At 29.0% G+C, this 15908-nt stretch overlaps 2 long non-coding RNA genes across 3 annotated transcripts; one reads left to right on the top strand and one right to left on the bottom strand.

The window, feature by feature from the left end:
- Positions 1-1628: 1628 nt before the first annotated feature.
- Positions 1629-6019, top strand: LOC130676160 (uncharacterized). 2 transcript variants are annotated; one of them, XR_008991385.1, is made up of 5 exons: positions 1629-1843; positions 1920-2267; positions 2338-2555; positions 3419-3601; positions 5453-6019. It is a non-coding gene; the product is annotated as an uncharacterized LOC130676160 (long non-coding RNA). The 2 variants fall into 2 exon arrangements; XR_008991384.1 differs by having other exon boundaries at positions 1636-1843; positions 3488-3601; positions 5453-6013.
- A 3487-nt stretch (positions 6020-9506) lies between these two features.
- On the bottom strand, positions 9507-12924 carry LOC130675752 (uncharacterized). Its single transcript, XR_008991334.1, has 7 exons — positions 11644-12924; positions 11429-11560; positions 11126-11349; positions 10542-11040; positions 10304-10464; positions 10043-10241; positions 9507-9903 (listed from the first exon to the last, which is right to left on the bottom strand). It is a non-coding gene; the product is annotated as an uncharacterized LOC130675752 (long non-coding RNA).
- Between the last annotated feature and the right edge of the window lie 2984 nt (positions 12925-15908).

The following is a 15908-nucleotide window of genomic DNA, read 5'->3' as shown; positions in this document are numbered from 1 at the left end:
TAATTTTTCGTTCTCATGATATAGTGTCGCGATTAGAGAAAGAGGTATCCGACATGCAGAAGTTTATAAGAGAAATACAAGCTAGACATGTAGAAAATGAAAATCAGTGGGCTCAACGAGAAGCAAATCTAATACGCAGTTACAACAACCTACTTGATCGAAGCCGAGGAAATTTGTTTTTCCGCATTGATCCAAGAGCACAACAGGTTATTCCACCTCATCAGGTTCCTCAAGGACTACGAGGACTGAATGTTGCAGGGGTTGATGGAGGACCACCTGATGTTCGACAAATAGAGCAAGTTAACGTTAAGAACGGCCAGCAACATGACCAACGTGAACTTCATCAGGTTCCTCAAGGACTACAAAGATTGAATGTTGCAGGGGTTGATGGAGGACCATCTGATGTTCAACAAATAGAGCAAGTTAACGTTAACAACGGCCAGCAACATGACCAACGTGAACTTCATCAGGTTCCTCAAGGACTACAAGGACTGAATCTTCCAGTGGTTGATGGAGGACCACTTGTTGTTCGAGAAATAGAGCAAAATAATGTCCAAAATCACCAGGGAAATGATCGACATGGACCTTTTCAAGTTTTTCAAGGACCAGGAGTACCAAACAGCCAAGTGCTTCCCAAAGAACCACCTGTGCTATATTTAGTACAGGTTGGCGCTCAAAATGGCCTTCAAAATGTTTAGCGTGTACGTCCTGAGATTTTCCAAGGACCAGGCACACCAAATGCTCAAATGTTCCACAGTAGTTTATCTTCAGGATCAGCAGGCCAAGTACCTCAAAAAACATACGTAGAACCAGGGGCTTCTCCTGGAAATTTGCTCTTACAAGAACTACAAAATACACAGGTGTTGTCTGGAGCATCACCCGCGTTATCTGCAGTACAAGTTGCAGCTCAAAATGCTCATCAAGATTCACAACAATTAGCCTGTGCTATCTCTAAAGCATCAACGACAGAGTCTGCAAAACCATCGTCTGTACCCCATCAAAATACATCAGGAGACGAACTCTCTGCTATCAACAAAGCATCATCATCTTCCAAAATCATCAAGTCGATGATCGAAATAAAAGTCAACAAAGCACGAAACGCTCTACTGCTGATAATTTGGATGATGATGACGGTAAGGATTTGTTAAATTCTTCTATAAATATATTGAATCTGCTTTGAACTATTTTTCTTTCTTACAAGTATTCTTTCAAACACCACAAAAAAGTTAGCGGCGAGTATTTTTTTATGGAACCAAATGATACCTCAATTAATTGCTCCTTAAAAGCTCTCTCAGAACCTACAATTGCTCCTCTTTTATGATTATTAGTTAATTAATAATTAATTTTTTAAAAAATTAATTTTCAAAAAAGTAATTTTGCTGTAGTTTGAAAACTATTCATATTTTATACATTTTTTTTTGCTTAAAAAATTGCTCTCGATGTGCTCTATCAATTAAGTGATAAAACTAATTAATATCTACAATGTTTTTAATAATTAACTTAAAAAAACTTTTTGCATACTAGACACTGCGCTATGACGTCATTAATGGTCGTTAGAATTCATTAAGGCTTTTTTTACATGTGTAGCTGCTGTGACTACTTTATATAAACGTTCGCCTTAATGTTTATTTGATAATTAAATTCTTCATTATTATTATCACAGTTGAGGTTATGCAGCTATTTAGATGATATTGTTCTCTCATTAAATACAATAACAGTTAAAAAAATACTATTAAATAGCTTTTGATTTGAGACCATGAAATAAAAATCTTAACGTCGAGTGGCGAATTTGATTATTTATTTCAACAAGTATGTGTAATTAGTCTCATAAGTAATCATACTGGTAAGTATTAATCAATATGTTTGAATAATGTTGATATTAACTAATATTTAATCTAATAATATTTTAAACATTACAGATGTTATATATGAGTAAAAAATCATTCGCTTGTAGACAGGAGTAATATGCTGGGTGATACCTTACAACGTTCACACTCAGTGAGTTTTATTGTGATCCTGTAAGTTGAAAAATCACTGCAAAAATACATAGAGAAATGTATGGTGAAGTTGAGATTGGTCTAGACAAAAATCGCGAGTTGATATCATGGAAAATCTTATCGTCTACTGTCACAAGAACATTTTACTCCAACGAAAATGTCCACACTTTTACTGTTATCGATATCGTTAATATAACCAAAACCGACTTAGTTTTGCTCCAGAAAGAACCCGGAAATGATGCTTAATTCGCTATAAAAGCTTTTATAGGAGTATACTAAAAATATTTATTCATATTAATCAATCGAATTGACATTAATTATAATAAACTTTTTTTTTTAGGTTGAGGATATTCGGACACTTTAATATAAGTCTAGTGTGAAAAAAGTAGCCCAAGGAAGACAGCAAACTTCATATACTTTTGCAAAGTTACAAAAACTGTCTTGGACAGCAAAGATGAAAAGTCGTGTATAATGGTCTTGTCTATACACCCTTTTGCGTCTGAACTTCTCACATCGATTGGACTGCCAATATAGAAAGAATTATACATTTTCAAAAAGGTATTTATTAGGATGGTCGTTAAAAATTTAATTTTCTAAGGCGCCCCATAAAAAGCCTCTTTTTAGCGAAAAAATACGTAGGGAATTTAGTTTTTTCGTTTTAAGTAAAAAGAGCACGTGTCGAAGGACGATCAAAGTTCATTTTTCGATACAATCGCGATTTTTTTTAAATATCTCATGAAATATGCAGATTAGAGGGAAAAACCATAGAATCAATTTTGTAGGAAATTAAATTTTCGTCAACAAAGGTCATGTTCATTTTTTTTATAAAATGTGTATTTATGAAGATATTTGAAAAAAAACTTTTTTTAAATCTGATGAATTGAGCGTTTTAAAGATTATAAATTTTGAAAATAACTTTTTTCTAAGTATATAAAAACTGTAACAAGCATTAATAATTGATATGTTGAGTTACGAAGTTGTCTATATTTAAGAAAAAACGTTATTTTTAACATTCGTTATCCTTAAAATGCCCAATTGATAAGATCTAAAAAAGTTTTTAAAAAATATCTGCATAAATACACGTTTTATAAAAAAAATAAATGTGACTTTTTTTGTCAAGAATTTAATTTTCTACAAAATTGATTCCATGGTTTTTCCATCTAATCTGCATATTTCATGAGATATTTAAAAAAAAATCGCGATCGTATCGAAAAATAAACTTTGATCGTCCTTCGGAACGTGTTCTTTTTACTTAAAACGAAAAAACTAAATACCCCACATATTTTTTCACTAAAAAGAAGCTTTTTATGGGGCGCCTGAGAAAATTTAATCTTAACGACCACCCTAGTATTTATTGTTTTGGTAAAAAACCGAAATATTCTTGTCTGGAGTAAAAAATCGAGTTTAGATTTTTTTTTTAGCCAAAAATTTTATTTTTCTTACCTAAAAATATTCTCATCATCGATTACTGCCGTGATTATTTCTTGCAGTTGCTGGTAGAAGAAAAATTATCGCGAAGCATCGAGAGTTAATAAATATAGAAAAAATAAATGAAGTTCATAATATAAATCCTGATAACTATTGAATTTTCAGAATCTAAATTGGTTAGTATCTAACATAATTTTATTATTAATAAATAATCTAATCAAGTTATATTCATATTAATTAGGGTGTGTCATTTCAAGGCTAAATTTTTTCTTTTTTTACTGCTATACCAGAAAATCTGGTAGTATATAGAGAAAATAAAGAATTATTCCTCTGGGCTCAAGGGTTTAAGTCCAATAGCGGCTTAGCTCATCAGAAAATTCGATTTCCCATTTAAATAACACGGGAAATTTTTTTTTTTTATCTTTGAGTATTTTTAACTCGTGATCAAATCAATAGATCGAATTGAGTTAAACATATTTTTGTAAGAAATTGAACGCTCTACAAAAAAGGTCTCTTATCACTTTTTGATAAATCCATCTGTTCGAAAGTTATTAGAGCTCGAAGTAAAGTTGGAGATCTTTTCACTTTTCCGGCGAAACTATCAGACTAATCATAAAATGTTGTAGGATTTTTTTTGTCAATAACTTTATTCCTTACAAATTATTATCACCAAAGTTTTTTCAAATTCCGCATTGTTTTCTAGTTATTTTCATTTTAATTTTAAGCTCTTAAAAAAGTGTTCTGATCGATTTCAAGAGCTCGACATTGAAAAAAAAATAACTAGAAAACAATGCGGAATTTGAAAAAACTTTGGTGATAATAATTTGTAGGGAATAAAGTTATTGACAAAAAAAATCCTACAACATTTTATGATTAGTCTGATAGTTTCGCCGGACAAGTGAAAAGATCTCCAACTTTACTTCGAGCTCTAATAGTTTTCGAACAGATGGATTTATCAAAAAATGATAAGAGACCTTTTTTGTAGAGCGTTCAATTTCTTACAAAAATATGTATTAGTCAATTCGATCTATCGATTTGTTCACGAGTAAAAAACACTCAAAGTTAAAAAAAAACATTTCCCGTGTTATTTAAATGGGAAATCGAATTTTTTGATGAGCTAAGCCGCTATTGGACTTAAGCCCTCTGGCCCAGCGGCATAATTTCTTATTGCACGACTCATGATGCGAAGCATCAGAGTGTGCTTTACGATCGAAAATTTTCCATATGCTATCAGATTTTCTGGTATAGCAGTAAAAAAAAAATATAGCATTAAAATGACACACCCTAATATTAATACAAGTTCATGTTTAATATTTCAAGTAATAATCTCACATTCTATATGATATTATATAAACTTGCACTTAATGCAACAACTAAATTTTAATATCACAGAGATAATAACAAATTAATCGAGTATTGGATGTGAAGTAAATTATGAGTTTGCTCTAACAAGTTATAGTGTTCGGTAATCTGTAAGAAATTTTATACACGTGATATGCTTATGTCGCACTGTACATCGATTTTACTCCTAAATTTTAAACAGCTTAGAATTATTATTTCAATTTCGATTATTGGTTAATTTCTATAAAGTTATATTTCATTAATTTTTCAGAAGCAAAAGTAAAATTTGAAACTGATTGGTAGAACTTATTCTTTAAACAAAATTGATTTTATTTGGTGGAAAAGCCAATTAATACATATTTATTTAAGAGTATCCATTGAGACACTACGGATATTTTTACGGGCACGGATGTAATACTTCAAAAAAGGATTATTCCAGGCACGGATCGGTGATTTCATCCGTGCTTCTAATCGTCCCTATGTTATAATACTGCATTCGTGCCTGTAAAAATACCCATCTAGTGTGTCAATAAGAGCACCGTATTTATTTACTTGAATTTTATTAAATACGATTATATGTTGGCATTAATTTTTTATAAAATTTTAACATCTCCTATTAGTTATTAAGTCGTAATTAACATGTTCTGTTTTTTCTTATAATAATATACTTTCATTATTTGTTTTAGTGTACCGTGGGACTTTATTACATTTATGGCCATTGTTATGGAATATCGATGAATTGGATTTTCAAGAACTTAAAAGACTTAAGAATTTAAAAGAATTTGTTTTGTATTATGAGTACTGGAAATTAATTTTTGAGTAGACAATTTTTTTTTTCCCGTTTATGATGTTACTTTAAACTTCATTTTGATAGAACATCGTTTTATAAATTTCGGAAATGATGTTTCGAAAGTTTCTATCTGAGTTAATTCTGAATTTATTTGAAAATTTATATATATATATTTACGTAACAATTTTAATGAAAACGAAGGGAATATTTTATTAAAAAAAAAACAAAAACATGATTTTAAAAAATAATTTTGTAAAGTAATTATTTGCGTATAAAAAAATATATATTATTTTAATTTTAACAACGTTCAATGTAATATCACGAATTTTTAAATTTATCATGTGTAATTCACTCAAAGTTATATCATTGTTATTTTTTCAAATATAGTTTTCCAATAACATTTCGGTTTAAAAAACTTTATTATAGTGTAAAATTTACATAATTGCAATTATGTAAAGTTTTAAAAAGTTTATGTATGATTCTTTTGTTGATCGTACTATCTATTAGTATAGTTTGATAATATACCTATGTTATTTTATTTTTATACTTGTAATATTTTTAATATATATGTGTATGAATATTATTTAGATTCTAACAAAATAAATATAAATAAAATGAATAAAAAATGACAAGTGTTATCACTTACTGTTTAAATTTCGCGCTAGATGTTTATTTTTTTTAATGACTATCGTCAAACAATTGACAATCAGCATAGCATATAAATGAAAAAAAAAGAGTGCCCATTATAACGCAGTTATTCATTGTTTTAAAAAGGTTTTATTTAATAATAGTGTATTCTAATTTTTAAAAAGTACTTAAAAATGACATCTTGGGCTGCTGTGTCACATTTTGAAATTTTTGACGTGATTAAGAATTTTGAATTGTGTCAAAGTAATGGTAAATTGAAGCCCAAAAAAGATCCGGTGTGGGTAGAAATTTGCTCCCATTGGTTGTACGACTCTGGGAAATTTCGAATGGAAGCTGTAAATTTATATTTTTATGTATATCAAAATCGAAATGCAATTTTTGAGAGTTACAAAAAGTTTCGTGGTGAATTTTTGGCAACAAAAATGCAAAACCTTATTGAAGAAAGCAATCTTAATGAAAAAGGTGATCCTGATGATGAAATGCTATATAAATTATCCGATGATTTTACTCTTCATCCTCAAAATAGTAATCATCCATGTAAAGACAAAATACTTAATTTTAAAATAACTTTTTCTGAAGCCCAGTGGACATCAATAAAACCTGTTGAAAAAATTGATAAACAGAAAAAAGTATACTATGCTTTCCAGAAGGGGTGGACACATATTATTTGTGAGTTAATATGTTTAGATCAAAAATTACCATGCGCATTCAACCTAAATACTCACACAATTTTCAAAAATGATTCTACAGATGATGATCATAATTTTATAGTTAAAATCAGTGGATTTTGTACTGATAAAAATTGCAAAGCTGCAATTTATGGTGAAGGCACATATAAGCATAGCGAAAAAGAGAATATCTCCATAAATATTATTACTTTAAACACCACAGATATCGTTCATAAAAAAAAAAGACATGTATCTGGTCCTCTGCGAACAGAATATAAAAAAGAATTGAAAGCTACTAAAACTGAAAATTTCAGAGCAAGATTGATTGATAAATTTCAAGAATACGGTGATAAAATGCCTCCTATTATACCAAATAAAACTGTATGTAATAAAATTAGACAAGAAGCAATAAATGAAGATCTAGGTGTTAAAGGTACATTGTGGGATTCTTTGCAAAATTTGAAGTACAATGTCGAGTTTCAATCAGGATTACAACAGCTTGCCTGTGATAAATTTTATCAGTTTTACTGGACACCTGAGCAGATAGACGTATATAATGATTTATTAACTTTTGGACCTGCTGTTTCTATAGATGCTACCGGAAGTATAGCTCGACGAATTCCACGTGCAGAAAATTATTCAAATGGTCCCATTTTTTTATATCAAATCGTGGCCTACGTTAATAAATTGATCGTCCCGGTTTGTCAAATGATTTCTGAACGGCATGATACTAAAATAATCGAGTTTTGGCTAAAAGAATGGTTTTCACAAAAAGCTCACATTCCATTAGAAATAGTAACGGACATGTCAAAACCCCTACAAAATGCTATTTGTTTAGCAACGAATAATATTACTTATAAGCAGTATTTATCACTATGCTATCGTTTTTTAACTAATAAGAGTAAAGTTTTAATAAAACCTTACTTGCGTATTGACATTGCTCATTTTATTCACTGGATTGCACGTTTGGATTGTTTTTCGAAAGTTAATGTTGCCGTTAAAGATTTTTATTTACGAGCTTTTGGATTAATGTCTACTGCAGATAATTTAGAAATACTAGAGAAATTGATGAGAACTGTGCTAAAAATTTGCCAAAATAATTACGGGTGTTCTGACGATGTTAACTGGTTATTAGATAAAATCAAAACCTTTGAATTTGACAATAGTATCAATTATAAAAGCTTGAAAAAAAGTACTTTTTGTTCACAAAAAAATACATGTGAAGATCATTTATCTTGTCACGAAAAAGTAATTGATTCGAATAATATTGAGCATCTCTTGGAAGAAACTGACGATCTCAATGATTATATTGAAAAAATAGTCACCGAAACTTGTGAAAGTACTTCTTCAGATGTATCTATCAATTTTGATGACCTTAATAGTTATTACTGTCCTGGAATTTTGTCTGATTTGAAGCTACTATTGAAAAAATTTCCATCTTGGTCGAATGTAATGAAAAGTCATTACGGTTGTGAAAATAACGTTCCAACGTCCGCTAGATCTGAAAATTATTTTAAATTCATAAAAAATGATCTTTTGGAAAATCATCAACCAATTCGCGTGGATAAATTTTTAATTAAACATCTTAGATCAATTTTTCCAAAAATTAAAGAAGCGAGAGCTGCAATTGAAGAATTAAAAATCGAACAGAAACAGATTGACAAAGAAGTAGGTAAAAATCATAAAAAAATTAAAACTAATAGTGTACTAAATATCCAAGAGAATTGGATGAATCAAGTTGGACCAGAGATTAATGAAACTTCGAGTTCTGATGACAATAATATTTCGCTTGACAAACCTGAAATAAATTCAAACACGGATTTTAATGAAAATGAAGATATTAAAATTGATAAGAATAGCTTACCTGAACCAGTATTTTTTTCAACTCCTATCAAACAAGAAAGCACAGTAGATGATAATACTAAATTATTAGTTTCTTCTGCTGATCCTAAGTATTCGATACCATCATCGATTGAAAACACTGACTTTTCCTTAGAAAAAACATCTGACGACAACTTTTCTATCAAGATAAATTTAACACAACCTACATTTAAATTGAAATCTGAGAAGATATTAACAAAAAGAAAAAATGTTTATAATACAAAAAATACAAAAAGTTCTAGCCCAAAAACAAAAAGAGGAAAATATTTGACGCCTTTCCCAGAAGTGGAAGTTTTTCATACTAATGCACAGGAGAAACAATCAAGAAGAAAAGTTAACAAGAAGATCATTAGAAATGGTCAATATATCCGTGCATACCCAATCGAAGGAAAAAAAATGACTAGTCACAATACCTGTCCCTTTGACAGTTTGTTAGAAATTTTATCATTTAGCTACTTAAACTATAATAATTTTAGAAATTTTGTAGATTGTCAAATAAGACCCAATTCCTTTTTTTCGTGTTTAGTGCATTATTCTAAATTTGGTGCTGATGTACCTTTTTATAAAAAACGTTTAAATTATTTAAGTAGTAAATATCCAGTAAGAGATTGTGCTATCGATTGTCAAGATGATGTTTCGAGAGTTTTTTCGCGGGGTATGTCTGAATCTACTTGTAACGCTGAACAAACTTGCTGCACAGATAGAGAATGTCTATTTGAGAAAGCCGTTGACGCCCCAGTGCTAAATGTGAGTGCTAGATTGATTTGGGAAAATGGCTTTAAGTCATTGTCAGACATTATTAGTCAAGAATTAAAAAAAAAGAGGCTATTTTTATGTGACAATTGTAAAAATGTATCAGCCACTAAGAAAATTAATGTTACTTCATATTTGTGCTTAGATATTGGTCACATTTATGAACCATCTATTTACTTCACTTCCTCAAACAAAGAACAAAGAATGACATACAAGCTTCAAGAGTTACCAAGTCGCTTGAGTGTAGTAAATATGAATTTCATATTGTCTGGAGTGATTGAATTTGTTCCACCATCAATTTCAAAAGGTTTGGGGCACTATATTGCTTACACTCGATCCATTAATAATTGTTGGACACAAATTAATGATATGGAGACAAAATCAAAACAATTTAATCCTAAAGTAAAAGAAATTCGAGCAGTTTTATTATTGTATGTATCAGTATAAGAATAAACTATTTATAAACGATAAAATCCATGTGTTACCAAAAATAAAATTTTATATTGATAATATATTTGTGCAACCATTATTTTTACCTAAAACTTCTTGACATGCTAAATCAAAAACAAAAATACAATAATAATTTATGTAATGAAAAATTTACACCTATTTTTAACTACTAACTCTCATTGAAGTAAATTTTTAGAATTCACAGTACAAACGAAAAGACTGAAATAGTTCAGTAATAAGTCGAGCACAACTTTGCAACATCCGGTCCTTCATGTATTTATTTACCTAAAATAAGTAGCCAATTTTATAAAAACAACAATTATAGATAAAAAATATGAATAGAATACTTTTATGAACTTAGTAGATAAATAACTAGCTGCGGTTCCATCGCAGCAAGACAATTTTCACTTCAACTTGATGAATAACTAGTCTGATTATTTTTCGCCAAGCAATTGTTTATTTTTTCTATGCAAAGACTCATTGAGGGGATTTCCATTACTAAATAATCCTAAGAAAAATTGTTTATAAGTAATTGATTTGTAAACTATTACACTCATAGCTGATTACTTTAACTGATTGAATTACTTTGTGTTCTAGCAGCAAGAAATTTGGACGAGTTACTACTTGTATTACGAGTAGGATGCTCGAGATATTCACTCGAAACTTCCTGACTTTCTCGGCAGTTAGTAAATAGATGAAGGTATTATTAGTACTTGAGTAATTTACTGCTCAGTAAATTTCCGCGGTTATCCAGTAAATTATTTGTCGGCGTACCCATTATTTCATCATCAGTCCGTCGTATCCTTTTAGCTGCTCTATGACATCCAAGTTCAAGTCCTCTTTAATAACAATACGAACGGTACTGTTGATAGTCGTAAGTATTCTTGACATGACCTAAAGAAAAACATCATCGAATGTTGTATCAAAAACTGGGCCATGAATTCCTCGCAGTTCACGTGGTCATTTAGCTTCCAATACTCCAGTCATGAACCATGATCCTTTCTTTGAGAAAGCTTAATTTTTCTACATCATATCGCATTATAGCTCCCATGCCATCGATTCAAATTCTTGAGAAAGGTGAAACCTGTTATTAAAAAATTTTGTTTATTGAATCAAAGTTATTGTTTTTATTTTTAAGCAAGGTAATAAACAAAGTAATCATTACTAACAGCACTTTTGCCAAAACCAGAATGATTCCACGCGACAATAGATTATATTTTATAGGTGTAATAATTCCTGTTCCATAAAACCTGCAGTTACCTTCGCAAGGTAGTATCCATGCAAACACTATCTCCAAAAGACAAATTATTTCATTCGTTTTTGTCAATGCATTGGTTGCAATATAAATGTTGAATTCTGCTGGTGAGTTTCACCTAAATACTGCAATTAAATTCTGAAATGAAAGATATTAATTCATGCATTATTCTTTTAATAATAATAATTGCATTAAAAAATTAAAATAAATTGATTACCAGACAACCGTCCTCAAAACATTAATTGTTGTCAATACAAATGTGTTCAATATGGTTTAATTTGAGATCATATTTAAAACTTCACAGTGTATTCATGAAAATTGTTCCAACTTCATCTTACTCATTGATATCCTTGAGAAATGATTTACTTAAATTAATATTATTGGATTACTTTAACATAGTAATTGTTAAAAAATCTACTAAAAATAAATTACTTTGACAAGGATGACCATGCATCGTTGACCTAAATACATTTTCTTCTGTCAACAATAAAAGTGTATCTGTATGTGGAAATACATTTTAACGAACCAGAAGTATTGTGACAGCGTAACGTACTCTGGTTACCCTGTTGTAAAAATCAATTTCGTTCCAGACATGATTAATTTTCAGAGAAAATTCGTTTGCATACAAGTACTTAAAGTTTCATCCTTAAATTCACGCATCGTCTTGCAATTTTGTCCAAGGAGTATCCTGATGGCCACTCGTGCCTGAAAGATTCATCGGTGTTGATACAATCTCCAACTGAGCCAACGTAGAGCATTTCGAGTTGACCCTCCCAAAAACCATCAAGACGTCGTTTGAATTTTTCAAAACGTTCTCGTGAACAGATGTCAAAGTTTCTTTCCCAGACTTTTTACTCATCGTACAACAGCAATGCTCTCTGGTCATCTCACCGTTTCATGACGCGAATCATTAACTACGACGAGAGTGACCGTAGCATTAGTCCTTTCTACCATTAACGTCAGTCGAAGAGTTCTACTTGTCACTTAATTATGAATCTCTTTAGACACCTGTGAACCACCTTTAGTTATTAGTGTGAAAACACATTATATTTACGGATCCTCTTCATCTCCATACACTCGTCAGTGCTGACATTAATTTTGAACTTTTTTCCACTGGTTTTCTGGAGAATATACGAGCCGTTTAAATGCTGACCTTTATCTGGTAAAGGATAGAGTCCTGGAATTTATTGATCAATTGTCGCAATAATATGACAGTACAGCCTATCTTGAACGAAAGTGTGTCCTTCAGTAAACTCGCAAGACAAATGTTCGTAAATAGTAACCTTCTAATCTTCATCTTCTTTCGTTCTAACACTAACCTTTGATTCAGCTTTTTCTAATTACTATTTGAACTTATTACACACATTAATCGAAATAAATACTTAAACTCCCCACTTAACGTTAATCAAGTAATAAAATTTTTTTATCGCTGTATACTAAAATAAAAATATTTATTTCATGGTTTCGAATCAAAAACTATTTATTTGTATTTTTTTAATTTTTATTGTATTTAATGAGAGAACAATATCATCTAAATAGCTGCATAACCTCAACTGTGATAATAATAATGAAGAATTTAATTATCAAATAAACATTAAGGCGAACGTTTATATAAAGTAGTCACAGCAGCTACACATGTAAAAAAAGCCTTAATGAATTCTAACGACCATTAATGACGTCATAGCGCAGTGTCTAGTATACAATAAGTTTTTTTAAGTTAATTATTAAAAACATTGTAGATATTAATTAGTTTTATCACTTAATTGATAGAGCACATCGAGAGCAATTTTTTAAGCAAAAAAAAATGTGTAAAATATGAATAGTTTTCGAACTATAGCAAAATTACTTTTTTGAAAATTAATTTTTAAAAAAATTAATTATTAATTAACTAATAATCATAAAAGAGGAGCAATTGTAGATTCTGAGAGAGCTTTTAAGGAGCAATTAATTGAGGTATCATTTGGTTCCATAAAAAAATACTCGCCGCTAACTTTTTTGTGGTCTTTCAAACTATTTAAAATAATTGCGATTGTGCTTTAAGTAATTTTTTTTGAAAAAAGTATTTTTTTTTTACGAATAATTAGTTGCAAAATATTTTTTTTTTATTTATTATTTACTTATAATTCATTTTTATTCTAATTTTTTCCTAAATAAGTTATTGGACCATAGAAAGATGTGTAAATATGTGATTTCTTTCTTTTTTCTTTATTTTATCAAATTATAAATTTTTTCAAAAATGACTAATTTTTTTTTCGATAATTTTTCCACAGCTCAGTCTACAAAATCTACGAAAATTCGTGGAAAGAATGGCGGTAATAAACGCCGAAACTGGCGTGGTAGTAAGCAGAGTAGTGAGAGAGGAAACTATTCCAATAAGAATAACAACAAAAATGAAAATAATGGTAACCGTCAAGAAAATAGAAATCATCAAAATAAAGGGAACAATTACAAAAACGGTCGGGGCAATCAAAATAGGGGGAATAGTAATAATTATCGGGGTAGATGGAACTCTCAACGTAGTGGAGGTGGCAATCTCTTTTTCTATTATACTGGTGTCGGTGGTGGTCGTTATTAAAATTTTATCTTAATAACCAAAATTTCAATATAAAATTCATTTTTGTTCATTATTTTTTTCTGTTTTCTAAAGTTAGATTTAAAAAAAGTATTTAATGTTAAAGATGCAAGTAGTTTTTGAAGTGTATATGTATTATAAGAGACACAACTCTCAAACGAATTTTATATTAATGATAATAGTCAATTAACAGCGAATTACAATAAAAAATTGTCATCTTTGAGGTTGATTGAATTTGAATGGAAGTTTGTAACAGTGCTATCGATGATAAACTTGCATTTTGAATGCAACAAATTAATTCAAAACAATTTTACACTTTTTTTAGTTTTTATTTTTTTCTTGTAATTCACTCGTCATTAAAATAAAATATTAATACACATGATAATGATCCAGTAACGAAAAAAGCTAAATTTAATTTAAAAAAAGTATTCAGGAATAAAAAATATTCGATGTCATGTCAGCAAATGTAGTAGAAAAAAGAATTTATACTACAAGAGTTATAATAAAAAAAACTAATGTTACTATCACTTGGGTAAATGAGTGAAATGCGTTATTAGATGAACTATTGATAGTTTCAATTTACTAGGCGATAACTATGTTAGTTCTTCATCATACTTTTTTTTTCATTTCACTCAAAGTGAAGACTTTTTTATTTTTAATAACATTTAACTTCCATTTAAATTTAATAATTTCTTCAACTTTTACCTTAAAGTAGAAAATTAAACTTATTTTGGTGACTTGAAAAAATTCTTTCTTAAATCAAATTTTCTAAATACGTTTTTTTTTTTTTATTCTAAGTATAATAAAAAATTTCATTTTCTGATATTATAAAATTTCGATAAACTACCGTACACTTCAATAATTACATGAAATTTTACCAATAGTTATTGTCACTGTTTTTATTATCTTAAGTTATATTTTTTTTGTCACTATTTTTATTTTCCTAAGTTGTATTTTTTTTTTTCGTCAGTATTTTTATTTTTCTAAGTTGTATTTTTTTGTTATGTAAAACTCATACTTATGCTATGAAAATAAAACTGATAGATTGTTATTAGTATCAATAAGAGAAAAATTTTGATTGATAGAGAGTTTTATAAATTACAAAACAAGTATGTGATTTTAAGGCAATAATAATTTGTTAAACAAATTCTTAGTCTTAATTTACTTATAACAAAGATTATACGTACTATTTACTCAAACTTCTGTATTTTCTATAAAAATTCTATTAATATGTGTATTGAAATAACTGGTAATAAATAAATTGCTGAGTTTAACTTTTGTTGAATTTTTTATTTTCCATAAAATTATGTTAAACACGTTTTGAACAAAAATATGTTCAAACAAACAAGTTTTAAGCATAAACGAATCAATTAAAAAATATAGTACAGTAAGCGTACTTTAAATATTTAAAAATTAGACAGAAAAGAAAGAGTAAAAACTGTGAGCGACTTATTGAACTAAACAAAAAGTAACAAATCTGCACAGAAAACAAGGAAATCTTGAACCAAGAAATAAAATGTCTTCGAAAATTTTTTCTTAAACCAAGCGAAATTTCTTACTTAATTGAAGTAAAAAAATTATTTGGATCAAGAAATTATTTCCTTCGCGGAAGACATAACTTTCTTAGTCTGACACATAAATTCTTTGAACCAAGAAAAAACTTTCTTGGTCCCAAAAATTTTTTTTTTGGTTCGAAAAGATTTTTTTTTTAATTCAACAAATTTTTTTTTGGCTGAAAATTGTTACGTTTTTAAGTCAAGAAAGCTATGTGTTTCGACACTATCAATGTGAATACCGGTAAGCTTATGTAAATTGAAACGCTAAAAATTATTAATTACACTTTCGAATAACAAGAAACAAAATATTTTAATGATTTCTAAAAATCTGTTATTATATATAAACTAATCGTGGCTCTATAAATAGAAAAGCAATTTGTTGTTTGAAATTTTCATTTTCTAAAACTTGCAACTTAAAATTTTTTAAGTTTTCATTAGTGCGTAATTAACAAAACTTCAAAAAAAATGTAACTAATCAAAAATTTTTAAACTTTCTGCAGACTTGAAAAAAATGTTTTAAGACTGCTTTTATTGCAGTATAAGTGAGCTAGATATTGTATTTTAATTTG

The sequence above is a fragment of the Microplitis mediator genome, chromosome 10, assembly GCF_029852145.1.
Source record: "Microplitis mediator isolate UGA2020A chromosome 10, iyMicMedi2.1, whole genome shotgun sequence".
In the NCBI taxonomy this organism is placed as follows: domain Eukaryota; kingdom Metazoa; phylum Arthropoda; class Insecta; order Hymenoptera; family Braconidae; genus Microplitis; species Microplitis mediator.
The sequence above is the reverse complement of the archived record's forward strand: the minus strand, read 5'-3'. Positions and strand labels throughout refer to the sequence as shown.